General features: G+C 39.0%; 1 protein-coding gene across 8 annotated transcripts in view; it reads left to right on the forward strand.

The window, feature by feature from the left end:
* Positions 1 to 6,233: 6,233 nt before the first annotated feature.
* Positions 6,234 to 20,540, forward strand: part of Lingo2 (leucine rich repeat and Ig domain containing 2) — a 1,215,328-nt gene continuing 1,201,021 nt past the window's right edge. For 6 of the 8 annotated variants that reach the window (XR_004117723.1, XM_031366384.1, XM_031366385.1 and 3 more), the window contains exon 1: positions 6,234 to 7,092. The gene's annotated coding sequence lies outside the window, so the exon portion shown is untranslated. Of the gene's footprint in view, positions 7,093 to 7,141; positions 7,163 to 7,544; positions 7,898 to 20,540 lie in introns of those variants that run through there. The other 2 variants (XM_031366388.1, XM_031366383.1) reach the window with 2 other exon arrangements.

Raw genomic sequence — 20,540 nt, forward strand, 5'->3', positions numbered from 1 at the left:
AACAAGGACATTATGAATTTTGCAGGCAAATGGATGAAAATAGAAAATATTATCCTGGGTGAGGTAACCCAGACCCCAAAGACATGCATGGTATGTACTCACAGATAAGTGGATATTAGCCATAAAATACAAAATATCCACGATACACCCCATAGACCTAAAGAAGTTTAAACATGAAGGGAGGCCCAAGTGAGGGTGCTTGAATATCACTTAGAAGTGGGGAACAAAATAGTCATAATAGGCAGACAGAGGAAGGTACATGGCTGGGAGAGGGCAAGAGGAGGGGGAAAATGGGGCAGGATCAGGTGTGGAAAGATACAGAAGAGAGAGAGGCCTAGAGGGCCAAGGGAATTAAATTTTAAGCAAGTGATTTAGACCTAAAACACAACACTGGTGTAAAGTAATAGTTTAATTTTAAGTGAGTGTAGCAATAGGAATAAAATAAATAGGTGTGCTCAAGTTTTCTGTGTTGAAAAGCAATGGGAGTTTTAGGGATGATTTTATCAGTCTTGATAATTGGAATGGTAATAATACTGACTAATTTAGGAGGCTGTTGTGAAGTCTAAAAGAACAATGTGTGCTCTGCAATTATCACAGTGGGCAGCACCAGGAGGAGACTGTTACTATTACTGACATCTATATCTACTTCTCTGCATGTTTTTCAGGAGCCATGTGTTGGTTTTGATTTGAAGAACTTGTTATGAGCAATGAATACAAGTTTTCACTCTTCCTGTCTTCTATCTAATATAGATCCTTATGATGTTTAAAATGTTGAGCTCTGCATTGAGATAGTGAAGGTTCAAACCTTCAGTACTGTGTAAGCAACTTTATTTCCTTGACAAAATTACTTCACTTTTCTGTAACTGTTTTTTCACTTATCAAATGAAGATAATGTTTGTTGTAAATGAAAAGAATCAAACCCTGTTTTATGTTTTTGTTTTTGTTTTCTTAAATTTTTAGTATGTAAAGGTATTCATTAAAGGGTGGCTATTATGTGAATGAAATCAACAAATGCTGAGCTTTTTTGCAAGACTGAAATATTCAAGTGAGACTTAAATTCATCAGGACACCAAAAGCCACATTAAAATAAACTGAATAACTTCAAGGATATAGAAAAGAGACTAAGAACAAACTCTTTTTTGTTGTAGTTGTGGCCTACAATAAGTCTCCAAGTAAGGTATGCATATTTCACCAAAGTGAACACACCTTCATTTAATAGCCCAGAGGTAGACAGCGATCTTATGTCACCATTCCCTAAGAAATGATGCATTACTATAATCCTGAACCAGAGACACCCTGATAAAGATGATGCAATGACAAGAGCTCTTCTTCTCAGTGAACATGATCAGTCTCTCTTTCTCAGAGAAGGTCTAAAAAGACTTAGTCTTGCCTGATGCTAAGGACAGAATGTTCCTTTCTCTGAGATGCTGAAGTGTGCCCTCCGTAAACATTGAAAACCTAGCCTCTAATATCATGGTACTTGGAAATGAAGCCTTTGGGAAGTAAAGAGGCTTAGATTCAATGATCCAATTGGCTCTCTTAGGAGGAATAAAGAACTCTGTTTAAACACACTGAAGGAAGAGCATTTAGGGACACAGTTTCAGAAGCACTGTTTTCAAGCCAAAAAAGACAGCCCTCACCAGTAATAAAGCTAGAACACTGATCATAGATGTCTACCTTTTAGAATTGTGAGAAATACTTTTCTGATGTCAAGGGTAACCAGGGTATAACATTTTGTTATAGTATTTCCTGAGTATTTCCCTCACTTGTGCCAAAATTACCTTATATAGTAAAAGAGTAAATATGAAAATATATTATCAGCCACAATGAAAAGCTTCTCACTATTCTGTTTCTTTAGTTATAAAGGATGAAATAAACATAAGATATTCTTAAAAAGAACAAGAGGAGATAAATGCAAGATGTTTTATATATTTCAACAAATAGGTAGTTAGGTGGGTAGGAAGATAGAAAAGATAGATAGATAGATAGATAGATAGATAGATAGATAGATAGATAGATAGATAGTCAGACAGACAGATATCTGTAGGACATCTTGCATTTATCTCATAGTCATATATATGGTAAAACTTCCACAGATACCCAAATTAAGGAAACATCTCACCTCTGCCTCCACATTCTTTGTCCTCTTTTACTCCAGCCACAGCATATTTTATTAAGATTTGAAGAGAACACTTTTCTGCATCTATTTTCACCTAAATATTCTACAAAGACATTCATAAATATGACATCTTTACCTTTGGCCTGTAACACCATAGTCTAAATAGAAATATAATGAAATGGTACTATGGAAATATATATCTAAAGAATAGTTCATAATATGTGCTGCTGGAAATGACAACTACATTTTTTTGTGGGATGTTCACATGTCAGTTTAAATTCAATGCCATATGTGTTTTTAATCTTTTAAACTTTATCATTTAAATATTGTGGTAGTAGTATTTTACATGAGATCAATCTCCATTAAAAATTTCAGCACAGTATGATGTTTCCTCAATAAAAATTTCAGGGTACAATACAATGCTTTCAAATGTCTGCATCAGATAGTATATTTCTAGAATTTCCAAAAAAAGGTTTATTATTTGTTAATTTTAAATGTGTGTGTGTGTATGTGCATTTGTGTCTGTGTGTATGTGTGTCTGTATGTGTGTGTATGTGCACAGCGTGTGTATGTGTGTGTATGTGTGTGTGTGTGTTTGTATGTATGTATGTGTGTGTGTATCAGCAAGTGATTTCAGGTATGCATGGATGCCAAAAGAGGGCCTCCAATTATGTGAGGCTTTAGTTAACCACTGAGCCATCATAGCCACATCTTTAAAATTTATTTACATAACTGAAAATGCATAATAGAAATCCCTTCTACATTTTACACATGGATAGCAAGATGAAAATAAACAATGAAAAGTTACTCATAACTGTAAACTCATGGTGGTCTGAGCCCTAATCTCTTTGAGTTACAGCTCAGCATTTTGTATTTTGAGGGGAATAATGGCAAGAAACCACCATCAAGATTTTCAATGAAAGAGAAAAAAGTTAACTCTTTCAATATTCTTATGGGATACGTAGGAACCAAGGAAACTGCATAAAATAAAACTTTATTTTAAATTATCATACCATTTAATTCTGCATTCATCTTTTGCCTGTAGCACCATAGTCTAAATAGAAATATAATGCAATGGTCCCCTTTAGCCCTGAATAACCAAAAAATGTTTGTTCCTGAATGATAGAAATGAGCAAGACCCTTAAAAGTGCAGTCTTCATAATAGAGTGGGTACAGGTTTCATGCATACTTATTTATGACAAAATAGCTTCATTACCTTTGGCAAATTTGCATAAGCATCAATTTTCCTGTCATCCAAGAACACAGAGCATCACTGAATTGATGTACGCAAATCACACACCAAAACAGTTACTTGCCACTCCATTATCACCAGGTTTGTCTTGTATGGAATTCTTTGGTAGGTTTCAAGGAACCCCAACCACAACACACAGTCCACCATCCTTGCTTTCCTTGTATACCACGTTGTAGGAAATAATAGTCATCACAGGATATTTTTAATATGTAACAAAGCCATATCTTAATAGGATAACTGCTCTGCTCCTGGGGGAGTAAACACTTATGGAATACAGTAATCTTGAAGAATGAAACTTACAAGTCAGGCTACATTGAAACAGACACACCATGTATGCAGAACACCACTTTCATTTTTCACTGGAAGGATGCCACAGCTATAACTGGAGTTGGATCTGATTGTGCTTTTGAGTTTCAACCCTTTTCCTCACCTCAGCAGATAGATATTTAGATATTTTATATAGTATATAAGGGATGGTATAACTCTTCTAAAAGGTTGGCTTTTCTTGCTTGTTCTTTCTCCCATTAAAGTGAAATGTGAAAGTCGATGGGGGAAGAGAAAAGGTGTGGCTTTTATTTCCTTTCATTTTGCATAAAGATTAACAGGTGTACTTAGTCTTTCAACAATCCAGGATACTGCAGAAATTTTATTTTCACAGGAGGGGTGAACAAATGTTTATTGGAGGTAGGCAGTAAAGATGCAGGATTTTCAAGTGGCTGCAGGTGCTTAAATGTTTGTCAAGAATACTCTGCTCTTTGATTATTGCTGCTCCTCACACATCCTGAAATCCCAAACTCAAGACAAATAAAAAATACTCCTCTCCTTGGAGTCTCAGACACTATGTGGCACCCTTGGAACAATCCACTTAGTGTGCATGTAAATAACCTACTTTATTTTTGAAAAGAGGCATTAGTAACTGTTTGCATGTCAGCCGTAGCCAGGAAGACCTCCTCAGTCCAGAACCTTTCTGGAGAGCAGTAGGCTCAACAAAGGAATCATTTGATCTTTGTAATCCAGGTCCAGTTTTGTTAAATGAAAGAGCTATACAATGAAAGGATTGCCTTTCATGAAACTGTTCATTATAATCCTCAGCCCCAATTCAGTATCCACAACAGTCACTTATTAAAGAAAGAAAACGACAGAAAAGTACCAAACCTTATGACCAGAATACAAGGCATAGATGACACCAAGGTCAAAAACAGCTTAACAACCCTCACTGAAAACACCGAGGAAGTATTGGTGTCCAAAAAACACCCTAGCATATCAAACCTAAATCACTTGCATTCTTATTTCCCACTGCTTAGCATTGCTCCCGATTTCATTCTTCGTTCACCTAGATTCTCTCCCCGGGTGGGTTAATTTATAACTCTTCCCTTCACTGCACAAGAAGGAAAGTCAGCATTGAACTCAAACACGCAGACTCTGTCGATGCTGTTCCCTTAAGCAGCAGAGCAAATAGCTTGGGTTTCGCTCCTTCCGAGGGGGGCAGTCTCCGTGGATCCATCATCCCCAAACTCAGAAAGAATCTCAGGAAGTGATTCTGCCTGGTTGTCTCACACAGGATTCAACGCTGACTCACTCACGGAACTCAGACTGCACCCATGCTTTCAGAATGACGCTCGGCCCTGCATACTGCATGGTTGTTCATCCTTACCTGGACCTGCTTCGCTACTCAGGCAATGAATAGCGTTGTTGCAGCTCCTAACAACACAAGTTTCTTCTTTTGCTCAAAATCCTCGTCCCTTCCACTATCGCAGCCTACAGTTCCTCCGCCAAGCGCTCAAATACTGTATTTTCTTATTCTCAGCCAGCCAGCTTCTAACTCAACTGGGAAAGGACCACTCAAAATACCCTGGATCTTGAGAGAAGATGCTCTTGTAGAAACAGCGGGGGAGTGGCGCACGTCCCTCCTGCAAAGGGTCCTAGCGCCATCTCTATGCCATATCACTTTTCGTTTTCTGTCTCTATCCACTGAGATTTCGGAAAGACGTTGGAAGAAAAACCTGCAGCCACCCAGCCTTTCCAGTACTTGGGAAGCAGAATAATTGCAGCAACGCTTTGCTGAACTTGAGCGCGCGGCTTATAAAGAGAAATCAGGGTTCCCAAAGAAAGAAAGAAAGAAAAAAGACCAATCAAGAAACCTTCGTGGCAAAACTTTACTTTCCGTTTTTCCATTAGCAATGCTTTCCTGCTCTCCAGTCCAAGCAAGACAAACTTCCAGAAGATGGATTCTTCGCAGGGATTTATGCCAGATCTCTCACTTCTCTGAGTGAAGACTATCCGGTTTAGTGGCCCACCTGCGCAGTAACCAGGCATCCCTGCCTTAAGGACAGAGTAAATTGAAGTAGGAGCTTCCAGGAGACCTACACCACAACCTCTCTTGCCAAAATATTGGAAAGGGAAACTAAATGTGCTGAATGTCCGGGCTTCTGCCCTCCCCACTTCTCCAGCTGAGTCTTTTCGCTCTCTACCATCCAGTTTTTAATAAAAGCATAAAACATGAAAATAGTTCTGATCCGAAAGCTGCCCAACACAAGTCCCCGAGCAGTTCTTTGCAAAAGCATCTAAGTGAACTTCAGGAGCTCTTTGAGACAAAGTTACACCAGGAAATGGGCACAAGGGAATGCCGCAAGATTCTGTTCAAGAAATGATGTCCAGGCTCCTCCATTAAAAGGATGTCAAGGAGCCCTTTGCTCCTTAGTAGGGTGTTGCAGGCACTTCAGTTCTCCACTGAAGAAGGGCGCTGATGCCCAGGAAGGGTGGTGATGGGAAGTGTCTGAAGTCCTCCTTTCTCTGGGTTCAGGGTACCCAGAGAAGAGCTAGAAGTGGAGACTCAAGACAGGGCGGGGAGATGGGAGGTGACAAATCGGACTAGAGTGCTCCGTTAACTGGAGAGGAGGGACGATGTCGCCAGCTTTCCCATTCTGGGAAACCCTGGTGAAGGCTCTCTTCTGGCTCTCGACTGTGGCCTGGGGCCGCGATCGCGAGGCTGGGCGTGCGTGTTGTTGCGCGCGCGCGGGGGTGTGCGTGTGAGCGGTGCGTGTAAGCCGGGCGTGTGTGCGCGCAGTCCGCGCGCCGAGTGTGGCCGCCGGGACCCAGCAGCCCGCCGCCTGCCCGGTGTCCCTCCTTCCCAGCTCCTCAGCCATCTCACCGGGGCCTTCCACTACCCATCCCTTGGCTTTGAGGCCTCCTCTCAAAGTTTCCTTGGCGCAGACGCTTAAGCGCAAAGGCTGGAGCCAAGACGCCGAGGTGGTGGAGGGCAATCCTCGGCGTGGCTGTGCTGCCAGCACCTGCTCCTCACCGAACCCGCCTGAGCGCAGGTTTTCTTCCCACTTGGCGGGAGCAGGGGGAGGGGTGAAGTGGCAAGAATCTGAGAGGAGCCCCGGCTCCTGACGGCACACACAGCTTGGCTACCCAACGAATTTGTGGGGTCACCGAAGAAACCTGGATCTGCAGCCAAGTTGCCTGAGCGGGGACAGGGAAGGTTTCCACGGCCATCCAAGGTTGTCCCTGTATCAGTCGCCACAGGCTTGAGGGTTTGGAGACACTGAGGCTGCCAGGGCTTTAGAACCGACATTCCCTCCCTGACCCCTTTGAAAGGAAAAGCTGACAGAGCTGAGGCAGGAGGACGCCTGAAAGAAGCACGGGGGGACCTCTATGAGCTTCATCCTCCTTGGCTTTGGATTTTAAGGACACGAAGGAGCATGAACAACACGTCAAGGTAAGACACCGCAATCCAGCTGTTTGGAAGAATAACTTAAAATAGATGCTGGGATGCTGCGGGGGTTAAGGTAAGTTACATGGAACCCACCCGGCTGTTGTCACGCAGCTGCACAACCCGTGTGAATGGCTCCAGGCTGGCAAGTGGAAGACCAGCCAGTGCAGATGGTTGAGAACCGGTCGGCAAAAGGGAGTGTCCTATCCTCATACTTCTGGATACCTATTGGGAACTGCATCTGGAACTAGGTCTTCGGTCCAGGCTGATTTACATCTGGGCTTGGCTCTTGTTTTGTTTTTTATTTTCTATTCTGGTGAGGTGTTTCTCTAGCTCCTCTCACCCATCCCATCCTTGCAATAGGGAGCTGCGGGCCCGGGCCTTAGCAGTGAGATGGGTGGCAGGTGAGGATGGAGCAAGCGGGCGGGATGCAGGGCTCGGGAAGTGAATACTGCGGCCGATCCGCTCGTTGTAGCCGGCGTCGGAGCCCGGGCGCCGCGGGTAGGCTGCGGTTCGCTTGGCCTCCGCTAGAGGCTCCCAGCGGGCGCGGCGGAGCCGGTGGGTGTGGGGGCGCCGGGCGGCGGAGGGGTTGCTCGAAGAGCGAGCCGGGTGGCTGAGGCGGCGCAGCATAGGGGGTCCAACCCAGCCTGGGCGGGAGAGGTGAGTCCGAGTCCGTGCGCCCTTCCCAGCTGGGCGCCCCGTCTCCGGGAGGCAAGTCGGAACCCAGGCTGTGCTCTGGGAAGAGGTGCAGGGAGACAGAGCCACTTCGGGGATGCGACCAAAGTCAGCGCCCTGAGGGCAGCCCTAGGAGGTAAAGCCTCTCTCTCCTTCCTACACAACCCATGGTCTTCTCAGGCTGGTACACAGATGGCAACTAGGAAAGGGTGGGAGGTAATCCGTGAGGTTCCTGTCTAAGGTGCCTTTCCCTTTTCTCTGTGGCTTTCTGGGGATCGTACATTCGAACTAATCCTTGTTTTCGCCTGCTACTCTGGACATTTGTTTCCTTTAAAGGCAAGTTTTGTGTGTATTTTCTTTTTTAATTTTTTTCTACTTAATATAATTTTGTTGGCAGAGAGTGCCCAGTAGCTGGCCCTCACTAATTGCTTGGAGCTCAGCAAGGCGAGCTGCCTAGGTCCCCTCTGAGCTGCGGTGGACCAGAGTGCAAAATCCCAGGGATGGGGTGTGGTGAAGAAAAGAGTACCACACCCTCTGCTCTCCCTCCCCTTTCCTCTTCACCTGCTTGTGAAATCGCCCCATTCAGCCTTTTACTGAGCTCCTTGCCCAAGGGACCTGAGAACAGAGGAAAGCTGCTGTAAGACTTGGAGAGTGGGGGAAAAGGATGAGTAGGAATTCATCTCCAGAACATCAAGGGGAGGAAGAAGGGTGAAGTTAAGGCACTGGAGGAGGTGGGGGCGGGTTGTTGGGAAAAGGGCCTTGAGTTCAGGTTATTTGTGGAAGCAAGATTCTTCACATTTCACAGTGCCTTTGACATTTTCTAGTATTCTCAAAACACAAATATCTCTGTTAAGTACTCACTTGGCCATGGTGGACAGTGGACATATTTGATTGTAGTGTATAAGCCACACAAAAAGTAAATAAATATTTAAGATGTGCGTACTTGGTGAGAATACCCTATCCCTGTCAGAGGGCTAAAAATACATTTTCCAGGGCGCTGTGTGAAGTTTGTGCTTATCACGTGTGGTCATTTTTTACTTTAATGCAATTTTAGAGTGTACTAAGGGTGGTCGTTACAGTTTTTGAGATATTAACCCTCTTATGGAATAATACTCAAAGAACAGGGGAAAAGATGGATCAATGTATTCTAGGAATAATGAAATACAAGCCAAAACCCAGATTTAAAATGCTGGGCCACAAGATGGAAATGAGAAAAATACATTTTTCAGAACTAAGAAGCAATGGTTAACGTTTTAAATAGAAATCTTTCTCGGGGTCTTTTAACATCTCTATTAGTGTATATTATTTTCAATACAGCTGAAGTGCCAAGCAGACAATGCTGAAGCTCTTCTTGCTGAAAGCCAGCATAGATGTGTTGGGAGAGTGCCAGATATTTTCACCTTAAAGTTCTTAAATGAAGCCACTGCCTATTGATGAAGTGGTTTGGTTATCATTCATATGGAAAACATCCATTATTTACTCATTGATTAATCTAAATATGGAACTTAATTTTTATATAACACTTGTAATTTCATGTCAATAGAAGCTAGAAAATATATTGATGTTTTATATTACAGAGTGTTTGTTACACACTGTCATCTGGGCAACATTTATATAAAAATTTTTAGGGGAGGCAAGAATAAATATCTTACCATGGTCCCCAGGAAAAAATGGTTAGTTCTTAAAATATATTGCCTTAGAAATTTTATGAGGATAAAAAACTATCTTTACTTGTCTATATAGTTATCTGCACAGACAGCCACAAAGCATGTATTTGTATTAATAACCAAAGTAAATTAAAATCTTGAGTTCAATTAGGTTTCTGAAACATGACTTAGGGGTTACTTCAGCATTGCGAACTTCTTTTTTTGCCAAAAAGCAAAAGATTTTTTTTTTAATTATAAGAAATGTGTTTGAGGTTTAAAATGCCTCATGTTAAATAAAATTTTACGGAATCAAACAAGTTATTCTATTTTGCAATCTCAAATTAAGTCTTGAGGCACCATCTGTAAAATATTTTCTCCCTAGTAAAGAGGATTTTAGAAAAGTCCAAATGCTAAATACTTCCAGGAATGCTCTGGAGCTGAAAATGGCCTGGGTCCTATGAAACTTCACGTGTAGAATAAGAACTGATAGGAAGTTGTCACAAATTAATTGGCTTGATGCTTCAATTAAAAACTGATTATTATTTGGCTCTGGTAGTCATTATGGTTGATTTCATTTGGTCTCCAGATATTCTGGGAAAGGACTCTAGGTGGAAATGTTTTCCTGCAGTACAGGGAGAAGCAGTCACTATATGCAGACGGGCTTGTCAGTTACTGATTCTCCAATCTGGCTGGTTTTATCTGGAAGGCAGAATGTTATATAGGAAGGACAATCAATTTTCTGACTTGGTGTGAACATTTGCCTCGTTTTAAAGGCCCCAATCTAACCCGTTTATTTAGTGGTGAGATGATACATCACTGAGCCACATCCTCTTATGACTTAGGGGTTACTTCAGCATTGCGAACTTTAAAATCTGGTTAACCATAAAACAATATATATCTTAAAAAATATAATTTGTAAAAGATATTTGTTAAGTAAATAAAGGCAGAACACAGGCACAGGCAGTTCAGTCCTGGCTCTCAGGCTCGCCTTTGCCACCTAACTCACCTCTGTAATCTCAGGCTCACCTTTGCCACCTAACTCACCTCTGTAATCTCAGGCTCGTCTTTGCCACCCAACTCACCTCTGTAATCTCAGGCTCGCCTTTGCCACCTAACTCACCTCTGTAATCTCAGGCTCGCCTTTGCCACCTAACTCACCTCTGTAATCTCAAGGCTTTTGTTTATATATAAGAGTATTTTCTTCAAAATAACATACTACTAGATATTTTACAGTTAGTAGATCTTAATTTATTTAAAACAAGGTGGTAGGCATTTTCATCTGGCATCAACTCCCTCGGTTTTGCTTCTGGGAAGCAAAGAAGGATGAATGGTCAGTGGGCATGAATGGGCGGCTGTGGAGATTGTGTGTTTCTGTTTCCGGTGACTTACATCCATTGTAGTGGCCAGTGTTTCTAAATGTGCCCCATTCATCCTGAGCAGATTGCTATTGGCAGTTGCCAGTGAGTGCATGTGTTCCAAACAACTTTTGGGAAACTTTAATTCCATCCAAGTATAAGTATATATGTGCTTGGATGGAATTAAAGTTTCCTGTGTGTGTGTGTGTGTGTGTGTGTGTGTGTGTGTGTGTGTATCTTCCATTAAAGTCAGGTAAGTTACTCAATATCCATCAACAGCAGCTTTAAAGTATTTACCTTGTGGACTTCTATTCAGTAGCTTAATCTATAACACTAAACTCAAGCTTCATATAACATTTTAGTTTTTAAAGTAGAATTGGCAGTAGAAAATCTGATATCCCCTCTGTTGTATTTAATTTTAGTGATTTTAGTGCCAGTAATGTTAGTGTTAAGTATTTATTTTGTTGCAAGAAATTAGTAGATACTGATGATTTTTAAATTGAAATAAAATTCTGAAACCATTGGAATAATTATATAGTCTTTTGAAAAAGTATGATGACCACTATGATTTGTAACTGGAATACAATTTGCTGTGTTTCTTAGGCACATTCACTGGCTAATATTAAGTATAGCCTAGCTGTAATTGTAAGTCAGATATCATTTCCTTCTTTTGAGCTTTGGATTCACTGTCAATATGAGTTTATTTTCATTATAAAATGAGTAAGACTAAATGCAACCCTAAGAATCTAGGCTAGAAAACAAATTGCATTTTGTTTCCCATAATAGAACATAATATCAATCTATCTATGAAAGAGAGAATTATCATCATTACAAAATTAATAACCAAATTTCAGCATGGCAGAAATATATGCAGAAATTTACAATTCCTTGCACATTCCAGCTTCTAGACATGGCACTACAGAGTTTGTGAAATGGATTCTAAATTGGACTGCATAAAAGGATTTTGTGTCTTCATACAATTTCATTTTAATATAATGTAACTATGGTTAGCAGCAAAGTATCTATCTAGTAGCCAGCATGAAAGGAAATAATAAGCATAAAATGTGTATTGCTCCTGGTACGCCCTGGGAGGCAACAGCAGTGCCTTTTGGGAAATGTTGATTTTGAAACAGTAGGCTTCATTGCTCAAAAGGCAGTGCCTTCATTATCCTAATGATTTTTCTAAACTTGAACCATACACACACACATATACATAAATATTATACACACATATATACATGTATATATGTGTGTATATTCACACTACCCAGGCACATGAATGTGTGCACATATCAGTGAGGAGAAAGATATTGGGATGTTGGTTCATCTGAAGATATGCAATGGCTAGAACCTGCTTATGATTATAGATCACATCAAGTATAGTTCATTTTACACATTTTCTCTTGTATGTAATCATGAAACCATATGCTTAGTCTCAGTTGGTTTTGTTTATATCAATTAATATGTAAACAGTTATGATAATGTATTTTCTATTTTATACCTGAAAGATAATGGTATTTATGATTCTTTTATTGTTTGAGAATTTCAGCCAGGCAGTGTTGGCACACGCCTTTAATCCCAGCACTTGGGAGGCAGAGGCAGGTGGATTTCTGAGTTCAAGACCAGCCTGGTCTACAGAGTGAGTTCTAGGACAGCCAGGACTATTCAGAGAAACCCTGTCTCAGAAAATCAAAGAGAGAGAGAGAGAGAGAGAGAGAGAGAGAGAGAGAGAAAGAGAGAGATAGAGAGAGAGAATGAATTTCAAATCTATATATCTGTATTTGGGTCAAATTTACCCCCATTCTGTTCTCTTTGATTTCACACCTATCAACCTCTTTTTCTGATCCTAAATTCATATAAAACTCACATGCTCCTTGTCTGTTCGGTTTATGCTCCTTGTCTGTTCGGTTTAATGTGTGGCATCCTTTTAATGCTGCCTATATGTGCATGGGTGTGCTACTATCTCCTGGAACAAAACTAGTCTCTCAAGTACCACAAGTCTGAACAAAAACTGAAAGCTATCGATTGTCAATATTTCCTCAGTAAGAGTAAGACTTCATCAGACCCTCTTCAATTCTTTCTGGGATTTTAGAACGCTTGATCTAGGGCAGGTCTTAAGTAAACAGTGTCAGCCTTTATGAAGTCAGATGTGCAATGGTCCTTGCCCATGTCTAAAAAATGGGAGTTTGCCTTGCATCTATCCCTTTCACTGTTCTCTTTCTTTCCTACCCTCTTCTAAGATTGACTGCTGAACCTTTTGGAAGTTGGAGAGTAAGGCGTTATATAAATGTCCAATTTACAGCTACATATTCTAGTCTCTTAGTCTTTGCATGTTGACAAATTATGACCTTATATGGTAATCACCATCTACTTCACAGAGAAATTTCTCTGATGAGGGTTTAGAGATGCACTTATTTGTAGGTATAAAGTCAAGAAGTGAGGGAGCAGGGGGGTTAATTATGTTGTTCATTTAGGTGAATAGCAGCCCTAGATACTCTTGTAGGTATTTGTCCCAGTTAAAGATACCAGGCATGATTTCCATATTGTAGATTGACATCCAATCAGAACACAGTTGTTTACTCCCATTATGGTGTTGTTTATATTGACAAGTAGGCATTCCCTACCTGGAATTATTGTTACTCATGGTGTTAACAGCTAGATGCTCAGAATATATCACTTTTCTCCCCTGGTATTATGCATAGATCCATGAAAGCTATGAAGACTAGTTTTAACTTTAATTTTTTCAAATTCTGTTTTTAATGATGGTTCTTAAATACTTTAACCTTTCTTGTAGCCTACTGACCACCAGAGGTAGTAGAAAAGAAAGAATTCAGAGGAAGTAGGCCTGTTTAGAAAGGTTCTTTGGAGCAAACTTCATCTGTGCTGTCTGGAGATTAGCTGTTCAGTTCACAGGTCAGCAGGCATTGGTGGCTTGATCCACTTGCAAACACCACAAGGATACAACAGCAGTCTAGTTCCATAGAGTCAGGTTAGTAACAGTGGTGATGTGACCTAGCAGAGACATCCAGGACTCAGCCTCTGTTCCAGTCAGCAGGACAAACCAACAGGAACACCAGAAGTGCCTCTTTCAGGGAAGTGAAGATCAGTGGAGATCCAGAAACCAAGCTCTGTCTCCATCACTGCTTGGAGTCCTATTTTTACCCTCCCAACATCACATGTCCTTCATATGCCTTGCCTCAGCACATGCATCTAATTAGCCCAAGTCCTTGGGAGCAACCACAGACTGCAGCACACCACCAGAAGATTTGGTTACCGTTTCTCTCTATGGAGTCCCAACAAATGTAAGACAGACCGATATATGTATGTCGTTATCAAAGAATCTTTCATTACATGTTCTCTCACATACTTGCTTTAGCAGAACATCCTCTCTTCTGTGTCTGCTTCAGTTCCTTCACAAGTCTGCCTTAGCCTTTCACGGCTGGGTCCACTTTAACAAAATGTTCCTTCATGTGTTTGCCCCAGCAAAATACCATCCAACTGATTTCCCAAAGAACCCTTAAGTTTCCACTTCAACTAGTTAGTAGGGATTAAGTTCCCTGGTCAGTATCAGCTTGATTGCTCTATGTTCTATTGCTAATGGATTTAGAATATTCAAGAATAGTGTCTTACCATCAAGTTCTGGGAATAACCAAAAGCAAGAGCCTTTAATGTTTGAGAAGCTATGTAGGACCCTCCTCTTCAACAATACAGAAATAAATATCACCTGGTACTGGTTTGTGGGAAAGTCTGTGGTGTAGAGGGGAGGCATTGTCTCCCTTAAATAAAGTAACTCCAATTAAATTTAATTTATATACATAATGTGTATCTTAGTAGTAGGTTTCTGAATGGCATTTCCCAAATTCTTTAATGTTAATTATATCTCTCCATACTCCCTTCTCTACCCTACCCTCTCCACCCCATTTTATCCTCACTGTTCCATTATTCTCTTGCCTTCTTCATACCACCTACATAATTAGCTTCCCTGTGGAATTCCTTCCTCATGGTCATTTGCTAGTCCCCTGTCTTCTGTGGGCCTGCCAAAGTAAATTTTCATATTTGCAAATTCATAAATAACATCAGAATAGGTTATTTCTAGCTCCATTGATTTACCTGTGAATAATATAATTTCTTTTTTTTAACAGGTGAAGAATATTTTATTGTTTACATAAACAACATTTTTTCATCCACTCAGTTTTTGATGGATTGCTAGGCTACTGGCATTCCCTGGATGTTGGAAATTTAGCATTAGTAAACAGGGTTTAGCAGTCATCTCTGAAGTAGGATATACTGACCTTTAGGGAAATGGTCAAGTGTGGTTTATCTGGATAATGTAGTGGATCTATTTCTAGCTTTGGGGGAACTCCACACTGATTTTTATAGTGATTACATAAGTTCACATTCTCAACAAACTTTTTTAAATATTATAAACTTCTTTAACACAGAAAACAGAAGTTGATCAAACCAAGTATATTGCCGTCAAGTTAAGAAACACTTGTTAAGTATTTGTTAGTCATAGTCTGGCTGAATATTTAGTAAATTAGATGCTTGATAAGTATTTGTTATCTACAAGTCTCTACACAGCAAAACAAAAAATAAAAGCCCATGCCACTAGGCAATTAAGTGTAGGATGATGTAAGAAGGAATAAACCACCCACCCAAGAGTACACATGGTGGGACTCATGGCTCCACCTATATATGTAGCAGAGGATGGCCTAGTTGGTCATCAGTGGGAGGAGAGGCCCTTGGTCCTGTGAACGTTCTATGCCCCAGTATAGGGGAATGCCAGGGCCAGGAAGCAGGAGAGGGTGGGATGGTGAGCAGGGGGAGAGGAGAGGGAACAAGGTTTTTTTTTTCCCGGAGGGGAAACATGGAAAGGAGATATCATTTGAAATATAAATAAAGAAAATATCTAATAAAAAAGAATATTCTGTACAAGCTTTGTAGAGGGGTTTGAGAAGACTAGTGTGAGGTGTAATTGAAATCTATGGCCTCACTACCAATTTTAACAAAGCAAGTAAACACAATAGTAAGGCTAAAAATTGCAAACATATGTATACATGTCTCCTATATTGGTACTGGAGTTGAAATATATGTGTATAAAGTGGTGTCATTATAAACTGTTACTACTCGCTGGAGTACAATTTATATAATTATTACTTAACTACCTATACAATTACAAATGTTTCTAAATATTGACCTTAGGTTTCTTTTCAACAAAGCAACCTCACACATGCTTGTCTGAGTCTCCTATGATCCATTATATATACACAAGAGGTAGTGAGTAGCATGAATGGCCCCATAGTTTATAAAGACATTACATTTTGTGTATAACACTTTCCTACACAAAAGTGGCAGCAAATATATAGCGAAAATCCTCAATGTGGAAAAGTACTCAGTAATGAAAAAGAATAAAATAAAGACAGGTTGTGATTAAGAAAAACATTAAACCAGTATATTACATTAAGAAAGTTTTTTAAGGCAGATATATGGTTTTGATACTATAAAATGTACAGAGAAATATGTCTGCAGAGACTGATAGTTGTGCTTTACAGATTGGAGTAGAAATGAGCATAAAGAATATGTTAATATGCCAGGCAGTGGTGGCGCACGCCTTTAATCCTAGCGCTTGGGAGGTAGAGGCAGGTGGATCTCTGTGTTCAAGGCTAGCCTGGTCTTCAGAGTGAGTTCCAGGACAGCCAGGGCTATACAGAGAAACCCTGTCTCCAAAAAACCAAAAAACCAAAAAACCAAAAAACCAAAAAAAAAAAACATATGTTAGTATATTTGCATTTATCTTGCCATTGGATTGTGGTGAAGAAAGCAGAAGCATGTATAGGTATAAAAAATATAAACTTTTTATAAAATAGAAAAAAATACAAACTTTTTATACAAAGATTTAAAGAGATAAAAATGTCATTACCAAGTTGATTTATTTCAGAAATGCAATGTTGTCAATGCATTGAAGAAGAAATAAAATATTCACAGTATAGACAGGTATAAAACTAAAAACAATGAAAACTATTTCATGAATATATTATGAAAATATTTGAGAAAAATCTATTAGTTAATTGTTCAAGGAATTGTTCAAGATGACTTTAACTCATCTTAGGCAAGTGTTCTGCCATTGAGACCACATCTTAAGTTCTGATATTAATTTTTGGAAATCCTCTTATCAAAGGGAGACTAGTAAAGAAAGACTCTAAAGTTGATTTAAAAAAAAACTAAAATAAATATAGAGTTAATATAATACTTCGAAGCATTATATTAAAGGCAAAAATGTCTTTCCTCTGATCTTGGCAAGAACGTAATTAAATAAGAGGAGAAAGAGACTGAAAACCTAGGTACATTGAAGGGAACATGTAGAACCACCAAATTCAGTGTGAAAACTTGAAAGGGAGATGATTCACATGCCCCGCAGGGGTAGTCAAGGTTTATAGAACCCATGCAATGGCAGTTGGTTTAGAAGACAGTAAATGGAATAGCCATTAAATTCCAACATGGAGAATTCTCTATGATATATTGTGATGGAAAAATGTTCTGGTTATAGAACCACAATTCATACAAAATAGATTAATCAGGTATCTAATATGAATTTCATTTGTGTTGAACTTCAGGATAAAAAGTAAAAACAAACCAAACAAAACAACATTGAAAACAAAACATGCTTATAAGCCATTGCAATAACGCTAATGGAGAGAAGCTAAATGCATAATGAAAATGTGTGTTTGATGGATGAAAAAAAAAATCCCACCACATGGACTGACTTATGATGATTGAAAGAGCACCAGGAAAATTTCTCAAAGAGATACCTGGTAACTGGTGAGCATACAGCAAGCTATTTATATAACAGACTATTCCAAATCACTTGTCTTTTCTCCTTCAGCTCATTCCCTTTCATATCTAAGAAACCCAAGGACTGTAGAGAGTGTACTTTCTGCCAGATCAAATTATTATCTACTACTATTCTATTTGTTTTTTTATTTGAAAGAATGTCCTTTTTCCTCCAAGCCCTATTATAAAGAGAAGCATTACTCTTCATCCTAGGAACTTGCACTGCTTAATTTAGATTCTTAATTCATTTAATTTAATGAAAGCCCTTTCTTTTGCATAGATTTTCATGTTAAGCAAATATTATATAGCTGTATGACTTACAAATTAAGTCAGCTGGAGTTCCCTTACTCCTAAGCATGTGGCCGGGTAGGAAGTAATATAGCAGAAGTGAGAGGAGAGTGCAATGAGGTGGAAGCAAGAGTTCTAGACATGGAGGCTTGAGAAGATGTGAGAAGATGGATGCTGAGTAGCCATTTTCTTTTTTCTTTTTATAATATTTAATTTGATTTTATCTTTAAAACTTTATACAGGAGTATTGTGTTCCCATCATTTACATTCCCCCCTTTCTCCTCCAGCTCCTCCAGTGTTTCCCAGACCCTCTCAAACTCAGGACCTCTTTAAACACTATCTTCCGTGATTATGATTAAACACACACACATATTTATATACATACATATACATATACAACCTACTGAGTCAAATTAATGTGCATGGTGGCTATTGTTATTTCAATTTGTCACAAGCTAGAGTCACTTTGAAAAATAGCCCTTCGGTTAAAAAAAAACTTACCACTAGATTTTCCGTGTGGGAAATCCTGTGGTTTATATTTTAAATTGAGGGTTGGTGTGACAAGGCCAAGTTCACTGTGTTGCAACTTCTAGGCTGGTACTCTTGGGTGCTATAAGAAATCAAACTGAGCAGGCTATGAAGAGCAAGCCATCAAGCAGCACTAGTCTATATTTTCTGTATCAATTCCTGCCTCCAGGATCCTGCCCTATTTGATTTCCTGTCATGACTTCCTTTATTGATGGACTATGATATGGGAATATCAATTGAAATACATCCTTTCTTCTACAGTTTGCTTGTGGTCATGATGTTCCACCACCACAAAAGAAATGCTCAATAAGATAGTGTTGCTTCTATGTCTGCATGTTTGGGAGCATCTTGGGACTGAACTCTTGGGACTGGGTAACTTATTATTCAGGTTGTCCCCAGAGAAAACTGATTCTCCATAGTGATCCATCTGGGGTGGGGCATGGCTTGTAAGATTTCCCCACCCACAGAGGGTTACCACCACATGTTATATTTCATGTAATAGCAATGTTCTCAGCAAAATCACACATATTAGTGTGATTGGAATGACTGGCTTTCTGACTGATATTGTTGAAAGCAATTTTGAAATGTTGTTGTCATAGGGTTAGAAATAGCCATAAATAAATGTGAGACATATACTGCATAAAGAGACATAGCTTACTGAATACATATTGGAAGCGGGTGCTTCTTGTTGAATCTTTTCTATGATTCACTTTAATTGTTTATTACATTACTCATCCAGTAAATATATTCCATCTAAAATATTCTTTATCAGTAATTGTCTGATATATCTTGAATGTTATCTTCAAATATTAAAGCCTATATTAGATTATTCATACATGGTTTAACTAGTTAATTTTCATTTTTCTAAATTGGTCTGTATAACTTCTCTTTTTGCCTCTCAAACTTCTTAACAAATCACTGAGAGGCTTTCTAAAGCATATTTTCATGTTAGTGGTGGGCTCAAGTTATAAGAAAATATTTGCATATGTTGTTTGCTTTGCATTCAATTTTCCCTTTATAAGGTACTGAAAAAAATCTGCAATAGAAATGTAGGATGGTGGAGAAACTATAAAAAAGGTATGACTTATTTTGTGTTATACTTCAACCAGGTGTGATAAGACTGAAATAAATGTGAAATAGTACAAATCCTATAAAATACTTAGATTTAAGTAAATACTAGACAGAATGAGGCAGGTTGGATGAGTGCCTACAAAGTCTGTATAGCTCTGGTCCAGTCATCTATTCTTAGCACCCTGGCTGTAGATCTCATGGGGAGTAGAAAAACAAAGATTAAAACATCGTTTATTCTCTGAAGAAAGCGGTTTTAATGACTGACAAAAACCTCAATGGAACGTGTGATGTTTGATTCAATTGAAATTAATGTTTTCAGTTTAAACCTGTAGTATATGGATGGTAACCAGATGCTTTGTCAGTAGTCATGGTAGAAAACAAGGAGGTTCTTCGCGTTTTGAGGGAGAAGGGATAGACCGTGTGCCTTTCTTGTAGCTTGGTCCATTAAGTAAGAAAGAGCATAAGTACTCCCATTGTACCGATTGCTTTATGAGAAGGATGTGGTAATGAAATTTATTAATAATTTATACTTAAGATTTACACTTGGAAACAGTATTCAAAATTAGCACTCTAGAGCTTGTTAATAAAAATCACTCAATATTTTTTTACATATATCTCCAAGGCATTGCACGTTGGCATTGCGCCAAGTAAAAGAGACTTTTCTTAGATCACATTGGAAGATCATATTCATTCTTTGAAAACTAGCCTCATGACAACCAGCAAACCATTTTAGAGGCTTTAAGCCAATTAAACATTTCTTTTTTTTTCATAAGATAGTTTTTAATATGTATAGTTATAGGTGTTTTTATTACTAATTATTATAATTGTTCTAAATATCTTTCTAAAGTATATGAATCAGGAAAGTAAAAATTCAATTGTACTTAGTATCTTTTAAAAACTAATGTTAAAAATATTTTAAATTATTTACATGTGATCTTGAAAAGATTTAATTTTAAGTTATGTCTAAACCACATTGATATTTTTCTGATCAAAACAATGTAGCATATAAGAAATAAAGATTAAAATTTTTTTATTCAAATTTTGACTCTGCAATTGACTG

Source organism: Mastomys coucha, unplaced genomic scaffold, assembly GCF_008632895.1.
Source record: "Mastomys coucha isolate ucsf_1 unplaced genomic scaffold, UCSF_Mcou_1 pScaffold14, whole genome shotgun sequence".
Taxonomy (NCBI): Eukaryota; Metazoa; Chordata; class Mammalia; order Rodentia; family Muridae; genus Mastomys; species Mastomys coucha.